We start from the raw sequence: 6,259 nt of genomic DNA on the forward strand, positions 1-6,259 counted from the left end.
TCAGCCTTCCACTTCCCAGCTCTATTCTCCTCCTTGTTCCGCCTATACTTCCTGCCTGGCCACGGGCCAATCAGTGATTTATTTATTGACCAATCAGCAACACATTTAACATACAGACCATCCCACAGCATTGTCCCATCTATCTTCCACCACAGAATGATACAGAAGGCCCTCAACAGATGTTGTCCTAGCACTGAAAAAAATAAATTTTTTCTCTTTAAAACTTACCAACACAGTGATACTCTGTTGTAGTAACATAAAATAGATGGTGACAGTGAGAAAACCATTATTTTGGTTAGGTATTTTTTAGTTGTTGGACACATAAACTGTTTTGAATTTTTTGCCATTATGAATAAGTTATTAAAATGCCACTATGAGCTCTCAGGTACAAATTTTATGTTGCTTTGTTTTATTTTGTTTTGAAACAGTATCTCATTTTGTAGAACAGCTGGTCTGGAACTCATTATGTAGCCCAGGTGTAGACTCAAACACATAGAAACCCTGCTGCTTCAGCCTTCAGAGGGCCAGGATTGCAGGTGTGAGCCATCATACCTGGATTTTTTTTTTCAATTCTCTTGAGTTTATACACCAGGCCACATAGTAACTGCATTTAACATTTTTTAACAGTTCTGCATTTAACCTGTCATGCTGCTTTCCACAGGATCTTCATCACTTGAGTTCCAGTAGCAGTGTGTAAGGGGCCTGGCCTCTGTACCTCTCCATCAAGACTTGCTTTGTCTTCTTGGTTGTAGCCTGGCTCACAGACTCAGAATGTTGCTCTTGGTGGTGGTGTTTATCTAACGACTCATGGTGCTAAACATAGCTACCTGGCTTATTGGCCTTTTGTGTGTCTTGTTACTTGAATATGATCAAGTGCAAATCTGTGTTGTTTTGCCGTTGACTTGTAAGTGCTTTGCATGATTTCTGAATTGAAGCCTCTTTGCATTAGATAAACAATGACATATTTTCTCCCACTGTTTGTTATCTCCTCATTTTTTGGCGGTGTCATTTGGTATATGAATGAGATTTTTTAAAACATATTTATAGCTCGATTAATCCATTTTCTCTGGCTAATTGGGCATTTGATGGCGTGTCTAAGATATTGTTGCACAATCCAAGATAATAAAGATTTATTTGCTATATTTCCAGAATTTTATATTTTTATCTTGAACATTTAAATCCTTGATCTATTTTGGACTAACCTCCTTACATGATGGGCAGAGTGGCCCAAGCTCATCCCTGTGTATATCTAGTTGTTCAGTCTCATTTGTTCTAGGGACCACTATTTTTGCATTGAGAGGTCTTAAGACCCTTATGCAAATGAATTGACTGTGGATATACAGGTTTGTTTCTGGACCCCAATTCCAATCTGTGTATCTTCATCTCTATCCTCATGCCATCACCACATGTCTGGTATAGCTTTGCAATCAGTTTTGAACTTAAGAAGTATATTTTCACTTTCCATGCTGGGCCTGGCAGAAAGGCTCCTGCAAAGAAGGGTGGTGAGAAGGAGGACCGTTCTGCTACCAATGAGACAGTGACCTGAGAATACACCATCAATATTCACACGTGTGTCCATGGAGTGGGCTTCAAGGAGTGTGCCCCTCATGCACTCAAATAAATCTGGAAATTTGCCATGAAGGAGATGGAGACTCCAGATGTACACATCGATACCAGGATCAATAAAGCCATCTGGGTCAAAGGAAAAGGAATGTCCCATACCATATCCGTGTATGTTTGTCCAGAAATTGTAATGACATTGAGGACTTACCAAACGAGCTCCACACATTGATGACTGATGTGCCTATTACCACATTCAAATATCTACAGACAGTCAATGTGGATGAGAACTAAGCTGCTGAGTGTCAAATAAAGAACTGCCTTAAAAAGTGTTTTCCAATTAACTTTTTTCAAGGCTGTCCTTGCTATTCTGAGTCCCTTGCCATTCTTAAAATCTTTACACCCTGTTTCTTCCTTCCTGTAAAACAGGAAGATGAGTTTTAAAACAGGAAGATGAATTTTAAAAGAGTTTGCCTTGAATGTGCAGCTTACTGTCAGAAACACTGCTACATTAACAATATAGCATGTAGCCCTCCAAGCAAGTGATACCTCCACTTCTTTTACCAATGCTCTACACTTTTCAGTGTATAAGCCTTGCACTTTCTTGGCTGCATTTATTCCTAAGCACTTCAGTTTTGATGCTATAATAAAGTGAATTGTTTTTCTTAGTTCCTCACTTATTGACTTATATTGTCAATATATAGAGATACAGTGGAGTTTCTACGTTGGCTTGTGTTTTGTGGCCAGGATGAATTTGTTTTGTTAACTCCAATGCATGTGTTTGTTCTTGGCATTCTGTGTTCTGTATAAAGACATGCCATCAGCAAATAGACATGGTCTTATCTGTTACTTCCCAGTCTTGACATCTTTTATTTACTTTTCTAATCCAACTGCCTGCTTATGATCTCCAATACAATGTTGAAGAGAACTTGTAAAAGTGGGTACTCTGGTTGTCATGACTGAATATAAAATGTCCCTTCAGGCTTAGTGTTGAAGGCACAAGCTAGCTGAAGAAGCTATTTATGAGAGTTCTGGAAACTTCAGAAATTGGTGACTGGCTGAAGGACACAGGTCACAAGTGTGTGATGATGAGGGTGGGTCTTATCCTGTCCACCCCCTCTTTGCTTTCTGGCCACTATGAAGCAGCTACTTTCCCCCTCTATGCTTCCTCTAGGAAGCTCAGTCTCAGCACAGGCCCAGCAGGAACAGAACCAAGGACTATGAACTAAAACTTCGGTAACCATGAGTTCAAATCAGTCCCCACTCACTTAGATTGCCCTTCTGGAGGCTAACACTATTCTTTCTTCCCTGCTTTTGTGGGGGCAGGGGGTAGGGAGAGGGGAGGGACTTGCATTTCACTATCAGATGCAATCTTAACTGTGAATTTGCTTAAGTACCATTTACTACATCAGAGAACTTCCAGTATGTTCTAGATTTCTGAGAAAGGGATAGTTTTTTTCTTTAGTTTTTTTTTTATTTTCTAATTTAATTTAATTTTACATATCAGGCACGGATTCCCTTGTTCTCCCCCCTCCCATCCCTTCTTCCCCCCATCCCACCCCCCAATCCCATCTCCTCCAGGGCAAAGACTCCCCTGAGGATTGAGTTCAACCTGGTAGATTCAGTCCAGGCAGGTTCAGTCCCCTCCTCCCAGGCTGAGCCAAGTGTCCCTGTATAAGCCTCAGGTTTCAAACAGCCAGCTCATGCACTGAGTACAGGACCCGGTCCCACTGCCTGGATGCCTCCCAAACAGATCAAGCCAATCAACTGTCTCACTTATCCAGAGGGCCTGCCCTTCATTACCCCCACTCACGTCCATGTTGTTCATGTAGATCTCATCCATTTCTCTGTCATTGGGCGATCCCTGTGTCTTTCTTGGTGTCCTGTTTTCTAGGTAGCCTCCCTGGAGTTGTGAGTAGCAGTCTAGTCATCTTTGTTTTACATCTACTATCCTCCTATGAGTGAGTGCATACCATGTTTGTCTTTCTGAGTCTGGGTTACCTCACTCAGGATGATTTTTTCTAGATCCATCCATTTGCCTGCAAACCTCATGATGTCATTGTTTTTCTCTGCTGAGTAGTATTCCAATGTGTATATGTACCACATTTTATTTATCCATTCTTCAGTTGAAGGACATCTAGGTTGTTTCCATGTTCTGACTATTACAAATAATGATGCTATGAACATAGCTGAGCATGTGCCCTTGTGGTATAATTGAGCATTCCTTGGGTATATGCCCAAGAGTAGTATAGCTGGATCTTGGGGGAGATTAATTCCCAGTTTTCTAAGAAAGCGCCATATTGATTTCCAAAGTGGTTGTACAAGCTTGCATTCCCACCAGCAGTGGAGGAGAGTTCCCCTAGCTCTACATCCTCTCCAGCATAAGGCGTCTTCAGTGTTTTTGATCTTAGCCATTCTGACAGATATAAGGTGGTATCTCAGAGTTGTTTTGATTTGCATTTCCCTAATAATTAGGGATGTTGAGCAATTCCTTAAATGACTTTCAGCCATTTGAGTTTCCTCTGTTGAGAATTCTCTGTTTAGTTCTATAGCCCATTTCTTAATTGGACTGTTGGGCATTTTGATGTCTAATTTCTTGAGTTCTTTATATATTCTGGATATCAATCCTCTGTCAGATGTGGGGTTGGTGAAGACCTATTCCCATTCTGTAGACTGTCGCTTTGCCTTGTTGATTGTATCCTTAGCTCTACAAAAGCTTCTCAGTCTCATGAGGTCCCATTGATCGATTGTTTCTCTCAGTGTCTGTGCTACTGGTGTTCTATTTAGGAAGTGATCACCTATGCCAATGCGTTCAAGACTACTTCCTACTTTCTCTTCTAGCAGGTTCAGAGTAGCTGGATTTATGTTGAGGTCTTTGATCACTTGGACTTAAGTTTTGAGCACAGTGACAGATATGGATCTATTTGCAGCCTGCCTTCTACATGTTGATATCCAGTTATGCCAGCACCATTTGTTGAAGATGCTTTCTTTTTTCCATTGTACACTTTTGGCTTCTTTGTCAAAAATTATATGTTCATAGGTGTGCTGATTAATGTCAGGGTCTTCAATTGGATTCCATTGGTCCACATGTCAGTTTTTATGCCAGTACCAAGCTGTTTTTATTACTGTAGCTCTATAGTAGAGCTTGAGGTCAGGGATCATGATGCCTCCAGAGGTTGTTTTATTATAAAGGATTCTTTTGGCTATCCTGAGTTTTTTGTTTTTCCATATGAAATTGAGTATTATTCTTTGCAGGTCTGTGAAGAATTGTGTTGGTATTTTGATGGGGATTTCATTGAATCTGTAGATTGCTTTTGGTAAAATTGCCATTTTTACTATGTTAATCCTGCCAATTCAAGAGCATGGGAGATCTTTCCATCTTCTTCAATTTCTTTTTTCAGGGACTTAAAGTTCTTGTCATATAGGTCCTTCACTTGCTTGGTTAGTGTTACCCCAAGGTATTTTATAACATTTGTGGCTATTGAAAAGGGTGATGTATCTCTGATTTCCTTTTCAGTCTGTTTGTCAATTGTATATAGGAGGGCTACTGATTTTTTTTTTGAGTTGATCTTGTATGCTGCTATGTTGCTGAAGGTGTTTATAAGCTGTATCAGTTCCTTGGTTGAATCTTTGGGGTCACTCAAGTATACTATCATGTCTTCTGCAAATAGGGGAAGCTTGACTTCTTCCTTTCCAATTTGTATCCCCTTAATCTCCTTATGTTGTCTTATTGCTCTGGCTAGAACTTCAAGTACTATATTGAATAAGTATGGGGAGAACGGACAGCCTTGCCTTGTTCCTGATTTTAGTGGAATCCCTTTGAGTTTCTCTCCATTTAATTTGATGTTAGCTGTTGGCTTGCTGTAAATTGCCTTTAATATGTTTAGGTATGTTCCCTGTATTCCTGATCTCTCCAAGACCTTTATCATGAAGGGGTGTTGGATTCTGTCAAATGCCTTTTCTGTATCTAGTGAAATGATCATGTGTTTTTTTTCTTTGAGTTTGTTTATATGGTGTATTACATTGATGGACTTTCGTGTGTTGAACCACCCTTGCATCCCTTGGATATAGCCTATTGATCATGGTGGATAATTGTTTTGATGTGTTCTTGGAGTCTGTTTGCCAGTATTTTATTGAGTATTTTTGCATTAATGTTCATGAGGGAGATCAGTCTGTAGTTCTCTTTCTTTGTTGCATCCTTGTTTGGTTTAAGAATCAGGGTAATTGTAGGCTCATAGAAGGAGTTTGGTAATGTTCCTTCTGTTTCTATTGTGTGGAACAATTTAAAGAGTATTGGTATTAACTCTTCTTTGAAGATCTGGTAGAATTCTGCACTGAAACCATCTGGTCCTGGGCTTTTTTTTGAATGGGAGACATTTTTTTTTTTTAATTTCGCAATACAATTCAGTTCTACATATCAGCCACGGATTCCCTTGTTCTCCCCCCTCCTGCCCCCCTCACCCCTCACCTTTCCCCCAGCCCACCCCCCATTCCTACCTCCTCCAGGCCAAAGCCTTCTCTGCGGACTGAGATCAACCTGGTAGACTCAGTCCAGGTAGGTCCAGTCCCCTCCTCCCAGGCCGAGCCAAGCGATCCTGCATAGGCCCCAGGTTTCAAACAGCCAACTCATGCAATGAGCACAGGACCTGGTCCCACTGCCTGGATGCCTCCCAAACAGATCAAGCCAATCAACTGTCTC

At 40.7% G+C, this 6,259-nt stretch overlaps 1 pseudogene; it reads left to right on the top strand.

Moving 5' to 3' along the window:
• The first annotated feature begins 1,393 nt into the window (after positions 1–1,393).
• LOC128097069 (60S ribosomal protein L31-like) lies at positions 1,394–1,854 on the top strand (annotated as a pseudogene).
• Positions 1,855–6,259: the final 4,405 nt, after the last annotated feature.

This window comes from Peromyscus californicus, unplaced genomic scaffold (assembly GCF_007827085.1).
Source record: "Peromyscus californicus insignis strain IS unplaced genomic scaffold, ASM782708v3 Scaffold_5__1_contigs__length_169319896, whole genome shotgun sequence".
Classification (NCBI taxonomy): domain Eukaryota; kingdom Metazoa; phylum Chordata; class Mammalia; order Rodentia; family Cricetidae; genus Peromyscus; species Peromyscus californicus.